Raw genomic sequence first — 26,847 nt, 5'->3', positions numbered from 1 at the left:
TTTAAAGAGGAGGTAAAGTCCAGAAATTACACACACACACATACACACACACACACACACAAGTCACTTATACCTGTATTCCTACCTTAGTACGTGTGATGTTAATACACTTCGTTGTTAAACCAACCTCGACTTGATTTTCTTCTTTTATTATTGTGTTACTACACAACACACACACACACTATATATATATATATATATATATATATATATATATATATATATATATATGATTGTTGAGCTGGATTAAATCCGACGATATGAAATAAAATGGAGGTGGAAGGACCTGGATACTCAACGTTTCGCCCGATTTATGCGGGCTTCTTCAATGACCATCCCTCTTGAAGAAGCCCGCATAAATCGGGCGAAACGTTGAGTATCCAGGTCCTTCCACCTCCATTTTATTTCATATATATATATATATATATATATATATATATATATATATAAAAATGTAAAGTTGGTTCGTTCTAAAAGAATAAAACCATATTTATACGTTACCAATTTATTTGAAATTTTCAGACAACCCATTTTTAGAGTCGAGGTATGTTTTTATGTTATTAAAATAAATTTACCTAATTAAAATTAAAATATTAAATAAAATAAATATATTTTTTCACCGTTTCTGCGAATCTGTTCTGTTGATAAAACTGAACTTCCGGTTCGATTCATTTCACAGCCACGAATTGACGAAAGGTTTCATTTTCTGTTAACTCTTTAAGTAAAAAAACAAAAACATATTTCATTTGTTTATCTTCCAAATTTTTTAATTTACACATCTTTTCTTTATTATATAAGGCCAAAAAAAAGTTTGTTGCTTGCTTTTGAGTTTTTTTTTTGTTTTTCTATATAAGATTACTCATGCAGAGAGTGATCCGTGCTGAAATAATGTTATTATTTAAAAAGGCATTCTTAACATGGGGAGGTAAGGATGTTTTGTACCTATTCTGTACTTTAACCTTACAATTGAATAAATAAAAAAAAACATATCATAAAACGTTATTTAAACGTGGAAATATGATTTTAAAAATAGCGCGGATCGCTCTCTGCATTAGCACCATTTTTATTTATTGCGGACTATTATTCTCATCTTTATTAGTTGTTGTTTCACGAATTTTCGGTCAACTATTCCTCTGGCCTTCATGAAAAGAAGTCCTTTTATAAATGTTCAGTAACTTTTTCCTTTTATTATTCTTAAAGAGTAAAACTTTTCTTATTCATGAAAGGAGTTAAGTCTACGTAAATAAATAAATGTTTGTACACGTGACAAATTATCAATAAATGGTTTAGTTACTTTTTTAAAAAAATGTTTGTAAAAGTGCGAAAGGCGACGTTGTTGTACAACCATTACTCCCATGCTTAATTTCTATACTTATAGGTTTTTGGAATTTTTTTTCACTGGATTATTATTGATTGGACACTAATTAAACAGATTATTAAAAAAAATGTAAAAAAGAAATCATTATTTCGACATTTGAAAGTGGTGCTCACTTTTTAGTTACAACGTTCTGATAAATCAGTCACCCATTTTGTAACCAATAAAAACGCGGTATATCAAAACCATAGAAAGTAAAAAATAATGAGTCTCTACCGCATTTGTAAGTCAGAAATATATTTGTTTCTCAAAGAAAAAAAAATAGAGAGAACAGGACTTTTTTTTATTGTTTCCATGAAAATAAAGTTTCGAGATTTTTAATTATTTTTTTTTACTTATTTAGTCAGTTTGTGTTTTTTTTTTAAATTGTTTTTGTGAAAGGTGAGTTTTTTTTCAAAACTTTTGTTTTGTTTCTTTTTAATTTTTTTAAAGTATTATAAATTCCACTAACATGCTGGAGAAATGTTTAATAATTTGGTATTTTTTTAGATTAGGTCCACCTCCACAATTTTCCTTTCAATGACGACATTTATAGGTTTCCGAGTATGCTGAACACGCAAATTGCATTGAAATTTTGCGGAAATAAATAGTTGTATTATGTATTGTATTCTTCGGCGGCCATCTTTTTACGTGCACACGCGCCATAAACAAATACACACACGTAAAAAAGATGGCCGCCAAAGATTACAATGCATAATACAACTTTTTATATCTTGATAACTACTTATTTCTGCAAAATTTCGATGCGATTTTCGTATTCAGCATAGTCGAAAACCATTTCAAGTCGTCATTTAAAAGAAAATTGAGGAGGTGGACCTAATCTAAAAATTTACCAATAATTTTTAATCCCGTACGCCTCCCGATACATTGCTTCGTCAACATGCGACCATTTTATATCTCCCGAAGACATTTCCGCATTTAGAAAAAAAAATAAATAAATAAAAAGTGACCGATTTACCAGAACGCGGTAACTAAAAAGTGAGTACCCCTTTCAAATGTTGAAATGATTTTTTTTTTTCAATTTTTTTTCATAATCTGGTTAGTGTTCAATCAATAATAATCCAGTGAACAAATTTCAAAAAAACTATCAGTATAGAAACTCCACCACGTAAGTAAATAAATAAAAAATGTTACGTGCGCATGCGTTAGCCTTGACTAGGGGGGTACTAAGGGAACGACCATTAAATAATTCTGCGGGTCGCCATGGAACTCAACGCCCAAGGAGTACCAAAATAGTTTTCATGATCTGAAGAAATTTTTTTTTTCGAAAAGTGGGTGATCACTTTTCCATCTAAATTTAACTTAAAATGAGCACCCACTTTCTGGCCACCTAAGGAAGGGGGCATTTATTTTCGTGTTTATTGGCTTAAAGGGTTTTTTGACAAGGCAGTTTGGTACGCGAATGCATATTTAACAGTTTTCGTTTATGCTCACGCATAGCATAAACAAAGGCTACGTCTGTGAAATGGAAAATAGTCCCAGAGTTCAGGGGTTAATACCATGCAAAAGAAATCAAACAAAAAGACTTTTTAGCCAAGAAACACACAGAAAGAAAAAAAAAATAGCATCCATTTTTTTTCTATCGAATTCATTTGCTGTTTTTATTGAAAACTATTTTCCCCCGGATTTTTGATATAATTTTCCATTAAGGGCCGTGCGTCTCATGTTCGTAAATAACAAAAAAAAATTTGTAGATTTTGGTGTGCTAAAAACGAATCTGCAAACCGTTTCCGTCGCAAAAAAATAGTTTTTATGATATGAAGAAATTACTTTTTCGAAAAAGTGGCGATCACTTTTCCATGTAAATTTAACTTAAAATGAGCACCCACTTTCTAGCCACCTGAGAGAGGGGGGATTTTTTCCCATGTTTATTGGCTAAACAGCTTTCGTTTATGCTCACGCATAGCGTAAACGAAGGCTACGGCTGTTAAATGGAAAATAGTCCCAGAGTTCAGGGGTTATTACCATGCAAAAGAAATCAAACAAAAAACTTTTTAGCCAAGAAACAGAAAAATGCCCCTCTCTCAGGTGGCCAGAAAGTGGGTGCTCATTCTAAGTTAAATTTACATTGAAAAGTGATCACCCACTTTTCGAAAAAGTAATTTCATGAATGTCATGAAAACTTTTTTTTTTGCTACGTAAACGGTTTGCAGATTCGTTTTTAGCACACCGAAATCTACAATAAAATATTTCGTTATATATGAACGTGAAACGGGCCTTAAAGTAAAATAATACCGGATTTTTTTTAGCAGATTTGCCGTTTAGTTGTACAAATATCCTCAAACCAGGTAATCACTAAAAGGGATTTTTAAAAGTCGTCACCTGTATCGAGCCAAAGTTTAAAACCACCGATTATATGCCAGCCTACATCATGGTAACATATATTGAGTGAGTTCCTAACAGTATTTTGTATAGTTTTTTAGTTTAAACTCATTTTCCCAAAATTTCCCCAAACTTAACGTGTTCGATACAGTCTGCCGCCATTTGTATTTTTCAGATATACCGATAAACATTGAATGTTTTTGAACCGATTATACACTACATAAAAACACTAAAATCTTATCCAGTTAGGTAGAATACTTACTTTTCTTGCCTTTGATAACATTTATTTGTTATATATTTATTTTTTGACAACTAATTTGTATCTATGTTTAGTAATATAAACCCTTTTCATTTAATCTAACGTTTAGTCGGCTCGAAAAACAGTGTTTATTGGTGTATTTGAAAGCTACAAATGGTGGTGGACACTGTTGATTACGTTAAGTTAGAGAAAGTGAGTTAAAACTAAAAAAAAACTATACAAAATACTGTCAGAAACCTACCGATTATGCCAGCCTATATCATGGTAACATATGTTCGGTGAGTTTCAGACACTGTTTTGTATAGTTTTTAGTTTTCAACTTACTTTCCCAAACTTAACGTATTCAACAGAATTCGCGACCATTTCTGTTTTTTGAGCCAATTAAACATTTTATATTACATAAAAACACTAAACAATTATCCAATTAGGTAGAAACGTAAATTACCTTACCTTTGCTTTCATTTATTTGTTTTTGGACGACTTTTTCGAATCTGTGTATAGTAACCCCCTCCCCCCACCATCAACCAAATATTAATTACTAAATCACATTTTTTAAAACAACAACAAAAAAAAAGCATTTAGCGTTTCAACATTTTTGCTACGTTCGGCTTCATCCACTGATTGTTGGTCAAGTCCAAAACATGAATGATTGACAGAAACTCTCGAGGATCCAGATCAAATTCTGCAAGAGTACCATTTTTTTTTTTCAGTTTCGCCTTCTTTTTCACTTTTTGCAGTGGATTGCTGTACTAATACAAGAAACATGCATTTTCTCTTTTATTAAATTTTTCCATTACACCAAATTGAGCCACTGCAACGCGTGGCAGGGTACAGCTGGTATATATATATAAACTCCGCGGATAAAGGACTATCCACTTATCTAATGTTTCCTTTTCAGAAGCTTTTGAAGGAAATAGCACCGAAAATATTATTATAACCGGATACGATTGCGATTTTTCTTTATAAAATATTCGATAAAATAAACTCTTTCCCTTTTCAAATAGTTCGAATATCGCATGCCCTGTTTTTATGTTTTATGGAACCATTATGTCAGAGTTTTTGCGAATAGCTCGCGTAACTTTAATATTAATAGATGTTATACCACCAGATAAGAATGGCAAAACAAGGTGGGGATAAAACTAAAATATTTAAACAATTAAATAAAGCATTTGTTCGTTATCCTGATGAATCCTATAAAATTAACGAGAATATGTTAATAAAGGAAATCCAAAACTATATTAAATATATTATAAAGGAAATTGAATAAAAAAGTATATTAGTAATGTATAAAATGTATTATATATAAAAATTTATATATTTATAAATATTATGAACCTTTAATATATTTTTAATATTAAATAAATCAGAATGTAAATATATAAAGTACTAATCATAGTAGGGGTGATAAGTAGTCAAATAGATTAATCCTAATCTTATAAATACAAGATTGGTAAATTAAAAAAATATATCCATTTTGAATTTGAAATCGGATGAATCTGACAGGTAAAAAATTCATTTTTATAACATGAATAGGTTAGCCAAATCAATTAAGAATAGGAAACTAGATCGAATATTTGTAACATGTCTTCTTAAGATTAAGGGAGGTGGTGTTTGATCAACACTGCTGGGGGGCATGATTTAATATACTGTTTTGTTTTTAAATCCCCGAAACAGTGTTTCATAGTAATCAACTGATGATCTTAAATTACCATTAGTACTATAGTCAATTCAAGAGAGCAAGTTGATGAAGTGATTGTAGATCATTAAATGACTGATTAAATAGTTTTCTAACGAATGGTAAAAAATAAAAATAAAATAGTTTTCGTATAGTTTTAAAGGTTAAAAATCTTCCTATATATATATATATATATATATATATATATATATATATATATATATATATATATATATATATATATAACAAATAGCAATAAAATGAAATGTATGTGAAATTATAAATCCTCATCCGCATCCACTTTGTATTCCAGACCTGGCCTTCACTAACTACAACTGTTTCCAGACCTTTACAGCTTGCTAGAATGAAATATATTTAATTCCAATTTAAGCCAAATAATAGTTGTTCCACAAAAAAAAAAAAACTGATACTATATCTTACTCTAATTCTCTGTTGTTTTTCTAACTTTCGTATTTATTAACCATAATATCTTCTTTAGCCATATTTTATTCTGCTTAACTCGAATAGAATTAGAAACGTATTCAGTTTTGCTTTCATTTCTACCTATAATGAGGGAAGAATATATCTTCATTTTTTACAAATTTGTTAAGAATTAGCAAAGCTACTTTGTTTAGAAACCAGATGCAGGGTAACCCACTTGGTGTGGATAAGCTCGCAGATCTAATGAGGTCATCTCTTAAAAACAATGGAAAACCCTGATTGTTATTTGACCTATTGACCTCATACGTCATTACGTACAACCACTGGCGAGAGGAAGCCTCCTGAATGCTGGTCAGAAACCTTTTCCCGAGCTGGTGACTCGAAATGGAAATAGACATTTTACATAATCAGCATATGAGTTCTATCGTATTTATCGTATCTATATAAATGTATTTCTACGTCTGCATTTCTTATATTTACTGAAGACTGTTAACACGTCTTATGCTTGATGTTTCGAAATGTGTAATAAAATTTCAAATGCAATTAAAAAATATATCAATAACTGAAGCATTTTCAAGATTATTTTATCGATCTGACTAACAGATAACGATAATTGGAATTAAAAGCACATCTTTCGAACTGGCATTGGAAGAGGTGATGCTGGTACAGAAATTTAAGAGAAATTTAAACGAAAATTGGATGAAAACAATTTATATAATATATAATATAATATATATATAATATAATATATATAATATATAATATAATATATATAATATATAATAATATAATATATATAATATATATAATATATATAATAATATGTCTTTCTTTCTTGTTCGTTCGTTACGCTTTGAAAAAGATTAAATATATTTTTAAAAGACAAACTGCTTCTAAAAAGAATAATCTGCGAAATTTAGTTTTACATAGACTCATCATAATATGAAAGTAACCACAATTTGATGTAGCCTCGTATTCGAATATCATTATAATAATATATGGTCATTGTTGTCATTGTGTGCGAAAATAACGCATAGTAATTTCGCTGTAAAGTGGTTATCCACCGAAAAAATATGATTGAAACATTACGTAAAATTGAAGATTGTCTCTTACAATGTATTTTTATTATTTGTATTGAACTATGGAGCAGAATATTATTTCCTGGGTATTTATTAGTACTTATTAACATATCTCAGTCGGGTCAGGTCTATATATGAAATGAACACTTTTCATAGAAATGTTAATAAACTCATATTTGCTGTGTTATTGTTTTTTTTTGCCCCCCATTTTTTTTTTATATCCAAAAAAACAAAATCATATTTATTAAAACAGATTTGGTCATTTGATATATTGATCATTCCGTGAAATTTCCACAGACCCCGTTAGTTTATATTATTTCAATTATTTGGGCTGCTCGTCTCATCTTGGATGTTTTTCTCATAAATTTTTTGCCGATGTAACTTCTGATTTTGTTCAGTGTGGATCCGTTAGGATACAGGTGCTAAGTTATAATTAGTTATAATTAAAGGGCTGATGGTTCTATCCTCAGTGCGGGCGATACTAAGAATACAATTACTAATTACCTAAGATTTTTCTCGCTTATAACTGGAGGCATGGGATTAAGCTAAACCCTCGAATTAAATGATTCAAAATTCCGTACAGATTGCCGGGTTCGACTATACAAAGTTGATGATTATTGGAAGTTACATCGGCCGTAACGTTGTGAGAACAGCATTCAAAATCCGATTAGTTCGAATAATCGAAACAATACAAACTGACCTCAATTTATTTTGATTCCAAATCCTCTAAAATCCTGACATCTTCATATCACATCTGATGCTAATTCCAAAAATATTCATTTCTGATTTCAATTCTAACTTTCCAATCTTGTACTCGGATCGACTCTGGCCAAAACTAAGGTTTGCAATATTTCTATTATTTTTGTCTTTCAGAATGTATTTCAAATTTAAATCCCTTTACGTTGCAAAAATAAAAATGCTGCCTTTAATCGTAAACTGCTTTGTAGACTATGTTACCTACAACGACCCTACCTTTGTAAACAAATCCAGTGTTTATTATGATTAGATGTAATCAGTCTAAGATACATCCCCTACTGTAGATATGCCTTAACCTTGCTTTTATATGAAATAGATACAGTGTTTCTTTTTCATATGAAATAGATACAGTGTTTCTTTTTCATATGAAATAGATACAGTGTTTCTTTTTCATATGAAATAGATACAGTGTTTCTTTTTCATATGAAATAGATACAGTGTTTCTTTTTCATATGAAATAGATACAGTGTTTCTTTTTCATATGAAATAGATACAGTGTTTCTTTTTCATATGAAATAGATACAGTGTTTCTTTTTCATATGAAATAGATACAGTGTTTCTTTTTCATATGAAATAGATACAGTGTTTCTTTTTCATATGAAATAGATACAGTGTTTCTTTTTCATATGAAATAGATACAGTGTTTCTTTTTATATGAAATAGATACAGTGTTTCTTTTTCATATGAAATAGATACAGTGTTTCTTTTTCATATGAAATAGATACAGTGTTTCTTTTTCATATGAAATAGATACAGTGTTACTTTTTCATATGAAATAGATACAGTGTTTCTTTTTCATATGAAATAGATACAGTGTTTCTTTTTCATATGAAATAGATACAGTGTTTCTTTTTCATATGAAATAGATACAGTGTTTCTTTTTCATATGAAATAGATACAGTGTTTCTTTTTCATATGAAATAGATACAGTGTTTCTTTTTCATATGGAATAGATACAATGTTTCTTTTTATATGAAATAGATACAGTGTTTCTTTTTCATATGAAATAGATACAGTGTTTCTTTTTCATATGAAATAGATACAGTGTTTCTTTTTCATATGAAATAGATACAGTGTTTCTTTTTCATATGAAATAGATACAGTGTTTCTTTTTCATATGAAATAGATACAGTGTTTCTTTTTTATATGAAATAGATACAGTGTTTCTTGTTCATATGAAATAGATACAGTGTTTCTTTTTATATGAAATAGATACAGTGTTTCTTTTTCATATGAAATAGATACAGTGTTTCTTTTTCATATGAAATAGATACAGTGTTTCTTTTTCATATGAAATAGATACAGTGTTTCTTTTTCATATGAAATAGATACAGTGTTTCTTTTTATATGAAATAGATACAGTGTTTCTTTTTCATATGAAATAGATACAGTGTTTCTTTTTCATATGAAATAGATACAGTGTTTCTTTTTCATATGAAATAGATACAGTGTTTCTTTTTATATGAAAAGATACAGTGTTTCTTTTTCATATGAAATAGATACAGTGTTTCTTTTTTATATGAAATAGATACAGTGTTTCTTTTTATATGAAATAGATACAGTGTTTCTTTTTCATATGAAATAGATACAGTGTTTCTTTTTATATGAAATAGATACAGTTTTTCTTTTTCATATGAAATAGATACAGTGTTTCTTTTTCATATGAAATAGATACAGTGTTTCTTTTTCATATGAAATAGATACAGTGTTTCTTTTTCATATGAAATAGATACAGTGTTTCTTTTTCATATAAAATAGATACAGTGTTTCTTTTTCATATGAAATAGATACAGTGTTTCTTTTTCATATGAAATAGATACAGTGTTTCTTTTTCATATGAAATAGATACAGTGTTTCTTTTTCATATGAAATAGATACAGTGTTTCTTTTTCATATGAAATAGATACAGTGTTTCTTTTTCATATGAAATAGATACAGTGTTTCTTTTTCATATGAAATAGATACAGTGTTTCTTTTTCATATGAAATAGATACAGTGTTTCTTTTTATATGAAATAGATACAGTGTTTCTTTTTCATATGAAATAGATACAGTGTTTCTTTTTCATATGAAATAGATACAGTGTTTCTTTTTCATATGAAATAGATACAGTGTTTCTTTTTCATATGAAATAGATACAGTGTTTCTTTTTCATATGAAATAGATACAGTGTTTCTTTTTCATATGAAATAGATACAGTGTTTCTTTTTTCATATGAAATAGATACAGTGTTTCTTTTTCATATGAAATAGATACAGTGTTTCTTTTTCATATGAAATAGATACAGTGTTTCTTTTTCATATGAAATAGATACAGTGTTTCTTTTTCTTTGCTTACTTTAAAAATCGTTCTATACAGCTCCTGCTGAGTGAGGGTGAAATCGATCACCTGATGTTTTAATTATGTTTTTGCTTTTAATTATAATACAAGAAGTATATATATATATATATATATATATATATATATATATATATATATATATATATATATATCAGATCAGGCTGTTTGAGGATATTGACTTCCAGAGACAAAATGCACCTAATATTGAGACTTTTTGTTTTTCTACATTCTTTTGCAAAACAATTATATTCTGCAAAACAAAAAAAAAACACCAATACAATTTTTCCACCCTTTTCCTTCTTCCAGTTTTCTCTTCCTCTTTCCACCTCTCCAATTCCTGAGTACCAAACCTTAATACTGTAACCCTTTTCCCTATCTCATTGCAAAACTCGTGTTCTGCAAGGCGGAAACAAAAACGATAAAATACACTATAAAACAATCAAAGCAAACACTACAAACTAGCGATTGAAAGGCCAAAGAACTTGAATAATAAAAACCTTCTAATCGGTTGATGATACGACATTTTTTCATATGTAGTTGAACATCAACAAACGACATTCATATTGAACCAACCTAATAAAGAATAACTAAATGCAACATTAATGCCATTTCCAAAAGCTCTATTCAGCATTAAATAACCCAAAAAGGTTGATATGCCATAAAACAAAACAACCAAACCAAACTTATATATATGTATATAAATATAAATGTTTTATTACCGTTTTACCTGTTTGGTTACATATGTTTCCTATGTTGGACCATGTTTACTATCCAACAGCCTCGTCAGACCTTTTCTGTAAGGTCTGACGAGGCTGTTGGATCGTAAACATGGTCCAACATCCAAAACATATGTAACCAAACAGATAAAATCCTAATAAAAAATAAAACACATATTTGCTCTGAAATAGTATTGAGCACTCTCTTCGGGTTTTTACTAATCACCAGTTTTACTAACAAACTAACTAACTAACTAACTAACTATATATATATATATATATATATATATATATATATATATTTATATATATATATATATATATATATATATATATAAAGGGAGATAGTCATTAATTAAGCCTTTCTATCTTTCCATTTCTTCATATTTTTCGCATGTTTAAATTTTTATAACTCTTAATTCGGTCTTATTTACCATTCCACTTTATCTCATTATGGCATCAAAGCGAACGTTTTACTAAGTCATAATAGTATGACGCAACATCCGTCTCGCGCTGAATTAATTAAGCGTGATTTGGATAAATATTTGTATCATTAATCTTGGCATCAAGTTGAGACGAATGTTCACGTTGTATTATAAGATGAACAAATCAACCTGCTTTCAAAATCAGCTTTCGAAATTTCTTTTACCCCTGATCATCTACAATGCTAATTCTCCAACAATGTAATTCGACAAGTTGTCGATAATAAGAAGCTTTTCTATCATTGCTGGAAATAAGTAGTAAGAATTATTTCAAGTTCTACATCTCAATTCTGAGTTTCTTTCAAGAAATACTTATCTTCTGACTTGGATATTATCAAGCCGCTTTGATATTCAGGATTTGGTATAATTCGAACGCAAACCATTGGCACATAAAACAAAGGCGACTTTTCAGATTTTATAAGTAGATTTTGGCATATTATGTACATTATACGTATAATTACTTTGCATTCTTATCCCAGTCATGTGATGTCCTCCAGCTGCCAGTTCAAGTTTCTCTATTGAAATGCTATCTATATAAATAAACAACAGATGTGTGTGTGTCTGTGAAGATGTTTAACCGATAAAGTCTTAAACTACTGGTCACATATCACTGAAATTATCAGGATATAGTATTCATACACCACAGATGGTTTAAAACGATTAAAATCTTTGTTTGGATTGATGAATAATGAGTACATAAATATGTCGGCAAGTTGAAATGAACATTTTTCCATTTCAACTTGCCGACATATTTCTGTTACTTTTGCGCATGCACAAATTCATCCATAACTGGAAGTGTGTTAATTTAAAATTTTTCTTATTATTTGTCGATAGCTCAAACAATAGAGACCGCAGTTGAGGAGCTAAATGTTTTAGTTCCGACTCTAGCTGACGACACGCAAGTCATTTTTATAACTTTTGAAATCAATACATATATATATTAGGTGCAATATAATAATTGGCTCTGTAATAATTAATTCTGGATGAATTAAAATACACTTAAGCGTATTTCACAACCAAGCAAGACCGGACAAGACCGGGCAAGACCGGACCCCCCTGCTAGTTCTTAATAAGATTAATCGTCTTGTACATTCTTATACTGTCAATTTTTCAAGCTTTAGGAATACTATCGTAAGTATTCTTGCAGTTGATCCATGCCATGACTATGTTCTTTATTCTGCTTTTTACTTCATACGAGCTCTTTAGATATATTTATAACAGGTCATGCTTCTTTTATCCCTCTTCCATTTTATTCTTCTGCAAATTATCTACGATTTTTAAGGCAGTGGTAGAGCTGTTATCTCCATTATTTTGTTAGAATTTTCAAATGATTAGTAAACAGGCTATTGGTTTTTGGATATTTCCTTTTTTTAGTTTGCTGTCGCTCGTTCTCTTACGTCTATTGTATGAATGCATCTTGTCAGTTTTGTAGTTACACTTTTATGTAGAGTCGTTTTTTTTAACGTATGCATTATTCCATCGCATGATCACGTTGACATACTGGTTCTAGTTAAATCAACGAAGTTAAGGAACATTGAGCCTAGTCAGTACCAGATGGGTGACTATTTAGGAACATCAGGTGCTGTATGTAGGAATATGTCGACAGCTCACTGAAATAACGTCGCCATCTACTATAACGAAGATACTTTTCTTACTTGGGAGCCACTACTTATCAATGCACGAAGGCTACTCGAGGATAAGAGTTAATGAATGTAAGGTGGTGTAGTAATCGTTAATAGTATTAATGGGGTAGAATTTGATTATTTATGGGGACGGCTCAAAAGAACTTGTTTACATTGGATTTAAAGGCTATCATGTTGTATTCAATCGGGAAGCAGGACAGCAAAACAGTGTTCCACAGGCGGGCAAAGAAGCTTTGTTCATGGAATCTACATTTAAATTTAGGCACAAATAGAGAGTGGAGGAACTCGTTTATAGTGGTTGTAGACATCGAGTATTTTTTGTGAAAGTTTGGTAAGGGGGAACTATAGATAGGAATTCAGTCGATCACTTACCATAAAAAATAATGATAAAGCAGAGAGAGACTCGCAAGGTCTCTTCTGTGATGAAGAGGTTCCAGGAAAGAGAAAAGGGCATCACCTACTAGGTTTCGAATCCGGTTTTGTAACTCTATCAAGGCTGGAGAGGGTGCACCAAGCAGATGTGACAATAGTACTCAATTTTAGAGCGTACCTGACTCTTATACAGATAGAAGATTGCGTCAGGTATACATGCATGTTGGGACCGCTTGTGAACCTGATAGTTCCATTAAATTTGTATCTTTCAGGTGACACTAGTTCAACCGGCTGAACGCGAATGTTGCTGTGTTTTTTTTTTTATTCTATCGTTGACGCTTTCTAGTTACACATTTCACTTAAGATTTAATTAATCGTTTCTTCATTCATTTTTGTTTTTGTTCATTCTTTAATTTAGTTTGGAGTTTTCATTCATATTTTAAGCCATTTTACAATGGTCGTTTTTTTTTATTTCGCATATCTAGTGTTTTGTTTCTGTCGGATACATTTGTTCTTTTCGTTAAGGTTTTGATAACTTATGTCATTATTGTCAAGTTTTGTGTTTGTACTATGCTCGTGTATATCGTTATAATGTATAAATCATGTTTTAGTTCTTTATGTTTCTATTTTAGTTTTTCCTTATGTGTGAGATTTCCTGTCTTCCACCTTTCACTCTATTTTGGTTTTAGTTTATTTTAATTGCTTGCAGACCTAGTTTTCGCATTTGTTTTCGGTTCATTCCTTTAAACAATTGTTATTGTTAATTTCATATTCTTTGAATATTCTTGCAAATATTGGTTGTTTGTGCCTATTACTTATTTATTTATAAAATCTATAATCTTTTATTTCAGATATTCAATTGTTTCACATACACTTGCTGAAAGGTAAGTTTTGCAATATTTGATGATTTATAATTGTGTATTTTTTCTCTGCATGAATGCGTGGTTAGCCCACTAGATACAATTAGGGACTATATGCTTTGTTGGATCTATTGTGGCAAATTGTTCAATATTACTTTTGGGTTAAAAATGGTTTTGCATGTTCATTCCGACCGGGGGTAAACTAGCACCACGGTTTTGACTTCAAAAATTAGATAAACGATTATGTTTTAATCATACGACTGAAAACTCTTTCACGTTTCTCTGATTAATGCTGAATTAAATGTTTAGCGTTGCGGCGGAAGACTTGGAACAAGACAAATTTCATACTGCACACACATTTTGTACTACACTTTATACTAAAGTTCAGCACAAGGTGACGAAGAACTCTAGAGGTACTTTGAATGAAAACATCAACACAGGTGTTAAGAAGAAAAATGAAAAAGACTTGTGAAAACGTTTATCATTTGTGTTAATGTTACGCTGGATAAAAACTAAACGAACATGGAGGACAATTTGGCTGTTAAGATGTAAAAAAGTAAAATAAGATGAGCACGAATTGAAAAACATATAAAAAAAAATTATAAAAAAATGTCATACAATAAAACAAAAAAATAAGCAAAAAACGAATCTTGATAAAATTGATATTCCGTACATTTTGAAAAAAATTGTTTTCCATTAAAAGATGTGCTTGGAGGTATACTGAAACAATTCTATGCAACGCTTTTGTGTTAGATTTTATTAATGTAAATTTACCCTTGTATTTGCTGAGGTTATATAATATCAAATTGAAGAAAACTAAGTCTACACTATTGAGCTTTTACAAAATTTAAAAATGTACCTGCAACACAGCGATTTATGCTAACACACAAACACACACACACACACACATATATATATATATATATATATGTATATATATATGAAGAAGAGAGAGAAGAGAGTTACTATTTATGTCACACAATAACGACAATTTGATTGAAATCGTAATATCACTTCCTTTTAGCCGACAACAGATAATCATCAATGAATCAAATACTAAAGCAACTGATTTCACTTGTATTTTCTAGAATTGACTCTTCAAGATGTTAATAGTACCTATGTCTGAAGAACAGATACTACACTTTGATAAGATGTTAATAGTACATGACTTTTAAAATTTCTTTTTTCTTAAGTTTTTTATTTCGTTTAGATTTTTATTTCAAATTCTTCCTCATCTTTTTTCTTATTTTTCAATATTTGTCATTTTTCTGATTGTGCTTCTCTGTTTTTGTCGCCATCTTTGTCTTCTTTTTAAAATGTTTTTTATTCTTCATTAAAATTATATTTCTTTACGTTAAAATATTATTTTCTGCCGCTTTCTTTTTATTCTTTATCTTCCAATTCCTTCTTTTTTATATTTTTATCTCCTTTGTAATTTCATTTTTCTTTATTTCCTCTTGTTGTCGTTTTTTTTCTTTTCTTTTCTTTCGTCTTTTTTATTTCTGGTTATTGCTTTTAATTTCTTCTTACCTTTCTCTCCAATTGTGTCGTTCTTTTTATTTGTTTGGTATTTTTTCTTTCTATTTTCTCTAATTATTCTTCTACTTCATTCTATTTCTGATTGTATATCTCGTCCATCTTTGTATAGCTCGAAATATTCTTCCTGCTGCTCTGTCATTTCTAATGCTCTCTCTTTCTCTCTCTCTCTCTCTCTCTATATATATATATATATATATATATATATATATATATATATATATATATAGCTAACTTACAATTTCTTGCTTGTTGACCTCGCCACTTTCTTTATTGCTTTCTTTCTTATAAAAGTCATATCTGATATTACACTAGATATGCTGAATGATAATACCCGTACTCGCACTCACACAGAATGAGAGAAAAAGAAAGAGAGAGAGCGAGAGAGAGAGGGAGAAGAGGGTGTTATTGCCCTATTTATTGCGGGACCAGCAAGAGGTTTCCACTTTTTGCGAGCAGAAACTTTCTGGCCTGGCGTCTACAATCCGACATTTAATAGCTTAGTCCATCACATCGAGATGCCGCGAGTAAAAATAGATCAAGATGTCAATGCCCTTGGGCACATTGGACATTGATACGACCAAGAAGTGTACAGAAAAACCGCCATTGCCATCTCAGATATTGTCCTGACGTTTGCATATTTAACCAATCGCAAATAGATCAAATCCTCAACACACACACACACGAACACACACACGCGCACGCGCCCCCCATATATATATATATATATATATATATATATATATATATATATATATATATATTTGTAGTCATCGACATACAGTTCTGTTTCGTTGTATCACAACTCATTAGTGCCGCTAGACTAGCATCGTTCCCAAGCTAAGGATCGAACCTAGAACCGTCGTGTTGACAGTCAACAGTCAACTACAGAAGCGACGCCCACAAATAACCCGTCGGAATGTCTATTTAAATAGGCATCCGCCACCACTTTTACAGTGCTCAAACCGCCTGTTTTGTAAACAAACAAACAACGAGCTTCGCATTTTTCAGCTAATTAAATCGCGGGTGAGATTATTTATGACAGTGCTCTACCCAAAGAGGGGGGGGGCTATATATATAGAGAGAGACACAGAGAGAGAGAGAGAGAGAGAGAGAGAGAGAGAAATAAAAAGGAACAAACCGTATTATGTGTTCATCAACGTTTCGTTTTTATTTCGAGACTTCCTCTGGATAAATGAGATTAAAAAACAAAAAATACCAGTATAAAATATTTGAAAATGTTTCACGTGCACAGTGTGACGCAGTTCTATTTCAGAAAAACGGAAAAGACGTTGGAAATTCAAAAGGAGTGGGATGCTGACGCTGTTAAAGAGAGGGAAATTTTAGTCACATCATATAGACGTTAATGTAATTTTAAAAAATATGAACATAAAAAAGATATAACTGTTGAAATTCAAATATAGGTTTGTAACAGAAATGAAATGAGTGTTTTTGTTATGTAATTTATTGATTGAGATTATGTGTATTAATTATTGCAGGGGGTGTTTGAATGCAAACATTTTTTATTGGTATTTTTTGTTTCTTAATCTCATTCATCCAGAGGAAGTCTCGAAATAAAGACGAAGCGTTGATGAACACATAATACGGTTTGTTCCTTTTTATGTCTCTATTTTGTCGGAATACTATTTCCCTTATTTTCATCATATATATATATATATATATATATATATATATATATATATATATATATATATATTGGTTTGATATTCCATCTGTCAGTTTCACGGAAACTCTGGACACTTAGATCTCAGTATTAAAGTTATCTGGTTTGATTGTGTAATATATATATATATATATATATATATATATATATATATATATATATTAGTGGTAGTATTGTTTAGTTATTTAACCAAAAACAAAACACAGAAATAAAGAGATATTCTTGGCCTGATGATGTGATTTTCCCTAGCAGAGTTGTCACTGAAACATATTTGCATATGTGTAGCCACTAATTTTAATATTCAACACACACACACACACACACACACACATATATATATGTATATATATATATATATTTATGTTGAAATAATATAAATATAATTGAAAATTTTGAAAAGTTTATTAAATCATCAAATGTTCAAAGAAGGAATAAAAAAAAAAACTGGCAATTAATCTATGTATATTTAAAGTTCAACTTTTCTCGTAAGAAGCAGAAAACTGATAAAATAACAAGTTACTGGTTTGAATAAATTTGATTTTTTTTTAATATACTTGGCATCTCTGAACAAGAATATGAGAGTGACCTCCCGTTTTTGAATGTCATAGTAATAGTATATTATACTTATTGTAATCGTGTGAGAAAGAAATTCATAATAATTTCGACGGACAGCAGTTCTACTCTTCTCTGAAGAAGGAAGTCAGCGAACAAGAGAACATTTAGAAGAAACAAAGCGAAAAAAAAGAACATTGTCTGCTAAGAGGTGCTGGACTGAAGGAGTAAATAAGAGATTATCTCTGACAATGTGATTTTATTATTTGTATTGAACTATGTAACACAATATTACTTTCTGATTATTTATTAGTACTTATTAATCTATCTCATCAATTTTATGAAAATATATGTGTTCATTACTAATACAAATAATTTTTTGTATTTTTATTATTAACTACTTTGTTTTTCATGCTTTAACAAACGTAGAAGAAAATAGGAAATGCTAGCAATCTTCTGCTTCTTTAAAGTGCAATACTTCGAAAGATAGAGAAAGAAAAAATCCGATCCAAATTGTGTCCGTTGGTGTTCTAAGCAATCTCTTCACATTTGCCTTTAAGCATATCCGTGGAATTATCGACGACCATCTACTCCGCAACAGCAAGGGGCCCATATTTCGCACAGCGGTTTAAGCAGGTCGGAAAACAGCTTCTATTATCATTTGTGTAAACACGACAAACGCAGATGTGGACTGCGTATTGGTAAAATGCTAAATTTTATTAGATATAAATGTTATTGACGTTTGTCAATATATATATATATATATATATATATATATATATATATATATATATATATATATATGTATGTATGTATGTATATATATATATATATATATATAATGTATATGGCGATTAAATTACACTGAATATTCCGCGTTTCATCCACTCTAGGACTCTTCAGGCTTATGCGCGAATTCTGTGGTTGTTTGTCGTTTTTATATGCACATCTTCTATTGAGATTTTAGTTAGCCAATCAGCTTTCTAGTATCCACTGCGCCTTTCCTATCAGCCAATGAGCATGCATTTACCGGACAAAGGCCTATTTGACCTCTGGTTGACCTGTTCCTTTGTGTGTGCTCTATTTAGCTTGGATCTTTAGTTTCTTGATCTGATTTAAATCTAGGTTGGTGTTTTTTTTGTTTTTTAATGATAGTTTATATATATGTATATATATATATATATATATATATATATATATATATATATGTGTGTGTGTACATACATATATGCATATATATATATATATACATATATGCATATATATGTGATCGTTTATGTATATTCATGTTTATTTAATTAATTTATTTGTTTATTTTCTATTGTTTTGTTTTTTTTTTAAACTATTTTGTATCGCTATCCTAGAGTAAAATTTTTCTTGTGAACACAGTTGTTTGCTATTTCTCTTCTTCAGTTTAATAGACGTTGGTGTTCTTTAAAGTACAGGATAGTTAATTTTTTATGAAGGCATAATCTACACGGCTCGTCTAGGTGCTTACACGTGGTAGCTTGTCTTATTATTTTCCATTTGACTACCGGCGAATGTCCGCTTTCCTTGAGTTCCCAGTATTTATTCGCTAGTCTTGTTTTCATACGGTGTTTTTTATTGTGGAAAACACCGTATGAAAACAACACTAGCGAATATATATATATATATATATATATATATATATATATATATATATTCGAAATTGTATTATATATAAATGTTATTGACATTTGCCAATAAACGCCCTTTACAAGGTACCTGCAAAGTAAAAAATGTGATTTATTGCTGCACAGTGTCACAAACTCCAAATATAAATTATGTTAATAGCAACCACATAAATCCCTTCTCACAGACTAACTCAACCACACAGTTCATCAATGACAGAACCCCCATCAACCAATCTACGAATCAAATGCAACCAAACCTATTACATACCAATACCACTCTTAGTCTAGCTGACAACAAATACATTAAACAAAATGCAATTTACTTCGGATCCACATCTGGACTTGTTAAACACAAGATCTCCACGCATAAGTACTCCTTCAAAAATCTTTCTTTGAAAAAACAAGGCTTCTTTATCTAAACATATTTGGCGACTTAATGACAGAAGCATTCCTTTCACTTTAAAATGGGAAATAATAGGATCTTATAAAGCATATATACCGGAGGACAAATTCTGCGCACTTTGTAGATATGAAGCCGTTAACATTTTAAAATATAATGCCACAAAATCCATTCTCTTGAACTTAAAAGACAAAATTCTTACGGGATGCTTTTATAAACGTTGGTTTAGGTTCCACACATTTAAGCCACTATAAATCATTAAATTTTCTTATTACTAATCTATTTTAAAATGTATAATTTATGACGTAATAACTATTATCATCATACTTTTATTATTATTATTATTATTATTATTATTATTATTATTATTATTATTATTATTATTATCTTATTTGATATTTTACCATTATTTTCTATTTTATTTTATTATCTATTCCATTTTGAATGTATATGTTATTATTTTTATCAATATTAGTTCTATAAATATTATAGTTACTATTATAAATAATATTATTCAATTACTACCAAAAAGATTAATGGTATTACTATTATTGATTTTATTTATATTACTATGTTTAAAACATTATATACAAAATAATTAATTTATACATAATTAGTGGTTACCTCCCTTTGAACAATAAACTTTTCTTTATTTTTCTATTTGAGTATCATTTTTCAAAAATGGCAGTTATCTCCCTTTATAATCAATTCAAATATAGCGTTTCCAACGACTTTAAACTGATAATATTACTTTATTAGCGTTTCCGTTAAAGTTTTTATATATCATCATTTCAACCATTCATAAACTACATTTAATAACATCGGTCTTTAAAGGCAGGCGAATAAAAGGTATATATATTTTTTATTAGGAATGTAAAACCTTCCTTTGCCACCCGATTTTATTTTATTTTATTTTGTTTATCAACTTGAAAATAAGTAACTGATTTTATTTATATTTTCAATATCTTCCAGATATATCTGCCTTACTTAAAAAATGCTAGTTTTAGTTTTGGTGTCTTTAAACCCCCACCAACTCTTTTTGCTGAGGAGGAAACTTTGTTTTATAAAATCAAATGATGAAATTATTGCCGAAGACGTATTGTCTATCTCAATAACAAACACCGTTTCCAAAACGGTCGTACAATTTATTGATTTTGTTTGTTCTTCCTTTTGAAACCGATTTTTAATTTTAATTATAAATTATGAATCATCTTACTCATTATTTAGATAGCTCTAGGATATCTATGCCTATCGAGCTTATTATATATCTACATTACAACGAGAACTGTTTTCTTTTCATTGTATTAATGCATTTACTAATACATTAAAATATACTCTGCTCTTTAGACTGTTTTTTTATAAACCCCTTAATATATATATATATATATATATATATAGTAAGTTATAAATTGTATATGGCGATTAAGCTACACTGAATATTCCGCGTTTCATCCACTCTAGGACTCTTCGGGCTTATGTGAAACGCAGAATATTCAGTGTAGCTTAATCGCCATATACATTTTATAACTAACTAGCTCTACCTATGTATTGAGCACTTTTGAAGTAAATACTTAAAGTTTACGCATAAATCTATATTTTCGTATATTAATGTTATGTGAGTAAATTAAGTAGTTATATATATATATATATATATATATATATATATATATATATATATATATATATATATATATATATATAGCACTTATTCAAAGGGATGGAACGAACAACCACCCAGTTGTTAGTCAACAATGATATTTTACAATTTTTTATACAAACATTGGCCGCCACTCTAACGGTGCTCATTTTTGCATTAAAAACATGTTTTATGCTAAACACGATGTTGCTTTTTTATAATGTAATATTTCAAACGCACTGCCTTTTCATCGAGTATTATTAGATTAAGAAAAAAAATGAGGTCTTATTTCCTTACTCTTGGCTTTTGAAATATTAAATCCTTATTATAATTAAAATAATAAAAAACGACATCCTTTTACGTTTTAACACCAGCTAGTCATATTATCATATCACGAGAGCATAAATGATCTAATTTATATATAATTATTATAGTAAAAAATAATTATGACAGACCCTTTAAGAAATTCGGTTCTTATCGTTGAGCACTTTCAGTTGAATTAAAGTCGGTCAATTTAGCTCTTATGCATAGATCATCGTATAACGATTAGATCACTGTCTGACTGACGTAAATGAACATTTAAAAATTAAAATGTTTAAATTCAACGTTATTTCACGCGGTTAATGGTAGCCGAATGGATTAGGTCTTCGCTAATCGAGACAGAGATGTCTCGTAATGCGGGGTTCGAATCGTTCGACTGGTGTTAATCGTGACACTCTGCACTGAGGATTCCCGAAAGGATGAAACACTAGTGTCTGTAGGTATTTAATTATTATAGTAAAAATAATTATATATATATATATATATATATATATATATTGGCGCGTAAATTTTTGTATCAACTTTTTTAATATTTTCTTCATATTATTTATAAGAGGATGGCATCTGGGCTCAAATACTTTATTATTTTTAAATATCTGAAAAGTTTTTTTTTTCTTTTTTAATATAATAAACCATTGATGATTCTTACAAATAATAAAAGACTTGCGTTTCGGCCAATTATTCCTCTAAACTTCGTTAGAGGATTAATCGCGACGAGATTATTTGGCTAGAACGTGTTGAGACGACAACAACTATGGAAGGCAGTAATTACTGAGGATACAGTTAAGAGACTCGTCATTCCTATCCCGTCGGGGTTAACCATCAGACGGTGACCAGGTGAACGTCGGGAAGCAACAACAAATATGAAGATAAGAATAACAGTCCATAGATAAAATACATATACAAATAACTCATCTCATCTCATAACTTATCATCCGATAATAAAATAGTATATTATTCGGAACAGACTCGACGATGAAAGACCAGCCAGGTAAGAAGAAAAAAATTCGGATTTATAAAACCAAAAAATCCAACCCGGATTGCTCTTTGGGGCCTGTGGAGCAGTGGATAGAGGAATAGAATTTCCCCGGTTCCAGGTGAGCATTGTCTGAAGATAACGGTTTCAATCCTACCCAAACCGGTTATAAGGATGAGGATAATAATCTACAAATAAAGAAATATACACATTACTCATCTCAATATTGAGACCAATAATAAAATAAGGACTTATATATATATATATATATATAATGGAGATGGTAATTAATAAAAACTGAAGAAAGTGCTCAATACTGTTATAGAGCAAGTATGCGTTTTATTTTTTATTACCGTATCTTTCTGTTAAGTTACATTATTATTTCGGCTACACGGCCGTTTTTTTGGCCGTCTGTAGCGTCCTCAGACTTTTACAGAAAACCTTTTCAACAAAACATGACACAGTTATTAGTCTTTCTCTATATAGGAACCACCCAGAGTTATGCATTTGTCCCATCGTTTGATCCAGTTCTGGAGATCCCACGACGTGACTTCAGAAATCAAGGCTGCATCATCTGGGAAACGCTTTCCTTTCAAAAACAACTTCATGACTGGGAAGAGGTGAAAGTCAGAGGGTGCAAGGTCAGGAGAGTAGGGAGGATAGGGGAAGGATTTCATAACCACATGCCCGTGCTTCTGATCTGGCGACATGCGAGTTGTGGACCTGAGCGTTGTCCTGCAGGAGGAGGTGACCTTTGGTGATCTTGCCCCGATTCTTGATTTTGATAGCTTCCCTTAATTTCCTCAAAGGTGAAGCATAATAGGCTCCTGTAATTGTGGTATCCTTTGCCAGAAAATCTGTTATCACTACTTCGTACTTGTCCCAGAAGATGACCTTTCCAGCGGAGGGCTGCACCCTTGCTTCTTTGGAGGTGGTAAGTCCAAGTGATTCCACTGCATTGACTGGGCTTTGGTCTCTGGATCATAGTGATGGACCCAGGTTTCATCCTGTGCAATCAGTCTTTTGAAAAACTTTTACTCATCTTCTTGGCACATCTCCAAATTTATCTTCGAGCACTCGACACGTTCTCGCTTCTGGAATTGTGTGAGCAACCTGGGAATCCATCTGGCAGACACATTATGCATATGCAAATGGTCATGAATGATAGTTTCCACAGACCCTGTACTAATTTTGACATCTTGGGCTATTTGGCGAATAGTAATACGCCGATCTTCCAAAATGGCAGCCAACTTGACGGACAGATGCCTCATCAATGGCAGAAGGGGGCGACCAGGTTTGGGAGCTGTTTCCACAGACTTCCGGCCATGTTTGAATTCACGATGCCAGCGTTTTACAAGGTCATATGATGGGGCATTATCACCTAAGTTTCTTTCATTTCATCAAAAGTCTCCTGTGGTGTGCGTCCTTTCAAATACAAAAACCGAATCACTGCTCAACATTCAACAGGCTTCATTTTATACCTGACTCAGTTCAAACACCTGTAAAACAAAAACCACAATTAGTTCAGAGCTGTAATTTGCCACATAACCCGTAGAGATATAAATCGTTGCACATGCAAAATTTCAGCTAGATCAGATAACTGGAAGTGGGTAAGGGGCATTAATTATTGCACGCCCCTCGTGTGTCTATATATATATATATATATATAGGTTAATTTACTTCATCTTTATTTTGTCTTTACTTCATCTTTATTTTTATCTTCAATTTTACTTCTATTTTATTTTCAACTTTATTATGACTACTATTATTATAACTTTTATTACTATTATCTTTCGTACTATTATAATTACTATTATTTGGTATATTTTTACCACTCCCATAAGTAGTATGATTTCCTTGCTCCCCCACTTTGACATCAATATGTATACTTAATCTTTTGCATCAAGTTAAACGCACTCATAGTCATTGCCACCCTAATCTCCGACCGCCCCCTTATGATCATACTCCCTATATCATAAGAGTAGAAACTTATAAATATATTGCCGCATATTACCTTTCAGTTTTACACCCCACCCCCAAATTAAAAGCGAATTTATAGCCGCCATTTGCCTTTTATGCAGCACCAATCAAAATCTAAATTACCCACTCCATAGAAAATAGACACCCCACAAACTGTTAAAATAAATTACCACGCAGCAACAATACACCCCCATTTAGCCATAATACATATACCCCTGAATCTCATTACAATGTTAAAGATCATATATAATCTTATATCTCATACTATATATAATAAGCTTCTCTTATTTATTTAGAATTTAATAAAGCTTCCCCCAACATTCTATAATTCCTCTTAATCCCTTTCGTCCCTAATGAACATTACGCTAGACGCCGCATCTCCCCCATGCTACCTAGCACCTTCTCTACTCTTCTGATGAGAAGCAATAGGCTTCGAAATGCCGTGGCATAAAGAGTTCCTTCTATCCCCCAAATTTTGCCTGTATTCCATTATTCAATAAATGATCCATTCTATATCTACCAATATATAGTTTTGTGTCTTCATTTCATACTCTTGTTGTCCTACTATATATATATATATATATATATATATATATATATATATATATATATATAAAATGTACGTTGATAAATCCTTCTGAAAAAAACTGGTAACATTTGTTATCGTTAATGGATATATGTGGTGAACATGTTAGTCGCATCATATAATCACAATTTTAATAATTCAATTTAAATTGGATATCCGTTATTGATAATTGTAATTAACACCTGTTATCAGTTTTGTGTAGGAAAATAACTGTTAAAGATAAAAGCAAATGCCCCGTATGAATTCTTTGATATGTCATTTTATCACTGATTCTACCTCATAATTCATCACTGAGTTGTGCCTTCATATTCCATACTCAACACCTTCTAGGCGACACCAATTCATTGCTCTGTTTTTCACACACCTCGTATCCTATCGATCCTTATCAAGTGTATAACCACTATCCCCTTCTCGTTTTTCGATAGTTTTTTTTTGTTTTTACTTGTTAAAAAGTATTTTTGTGTTTGTTATTTTAACTCTTTGTTTAAATGTTATTTGCTGTGAACAAAACACTTTTTTGTCTTGCTTCTCTTACTCTCTCTCTCTCTCTCTCTCTCTCTCTCACCCATCACGTCGCTCCGTTTCTTTCCGTTTAATTCTCCTCTTGTATCCTCATCTTCTTCCTCTACCTTTCTATATTTCTCTTTTTTCACTTGTTTTTCTGCCTCTATAACATTTCTTTCCGTTGCCTTCTCTCGCAATATGTTTATCTCTGTCCCATTCTCCCCCTTTCATCTATTATCTCTCCGTCTTTCCGTCCCCTCTTTTCACTCTTCGCTTGTATTATTCTCTGGTGCATTCGCTCGCTGTATTTATATATTTGTCCTATCCCCCCTCTCTCTCTCTCTCTCTCTCTCTCTCTCTCTTTCTCCTGTATTTCTCTCTTTGTCTCTGTCTCTGTCTCTCTGTCTGTCTGTCTCTCTCTCTTTCTTTACACACACACACACATATATAGTAAGTTATAAAATATATATATATATATGTGGCAATTAAGCTACACGAAATATTCCGCGTTTCATTCTCGTCAGAATTCGTCAGGCTTATGCAAAAAGTAGTGGTTATCTCGCGTTTATATATACGCACATGCTATTGCATTTTTAGTTAGCCAATCAGCTTCCTAGTTTCCACCGCGCCCATCTAAATCAGCTAATAGGTGGACACTTTCAGGACAAAGGTACAGTTGACCTTAGGTTCACCCCTTC

At 30.8% G+C, this 26,847-nt stretch overlaps 1 protein-coding gene across 3 annotated transcripts in view; it reads left to right on the top strand.

The window, feature by feature from the left end:
- Positions 1-26,847, top strand: part of LOC145270368 (D(1B) dopamine receptor-like) — a 1,085,834-nt gene that overhangs the window by 948,710 nt on the left and 110,277 nt on the right. For 2 of the 3 annotated variants that reach the window (XM_080126039.1, XM_080126025.1), the window contains one exon: positions 14,311-14,348. The gene's annotated coding sequence lies outside the window, so the exon portion shown is untranslated. Of the gene's footprint in view, positions 1-14,310; positions 14,349-26,847 lie in introns of those variants that run through there. The other variant, XM_080126021.1, reaches the window with a different exon arrangement.

The sequence above is a fragment of the Euprymna scolopes genome, chromosome 4, assembly GCF_053919585.1.
Source record: "Euprymna scolopes isolate OS-2025 chromosome 4, ASM5391958v1, whole genome shotgun sequence".
Lineage (NCBI taxonomy): Eukaryota > Metazoa > Mollusca > Cephalopoda > Sepiida > Sepiolidae > Euprymna > Euprymna scolopes.
Note: the sequence above shows the minus strand (reverse complement) of the source record. Positions and strands in the feature narration are given on the sequence as shown.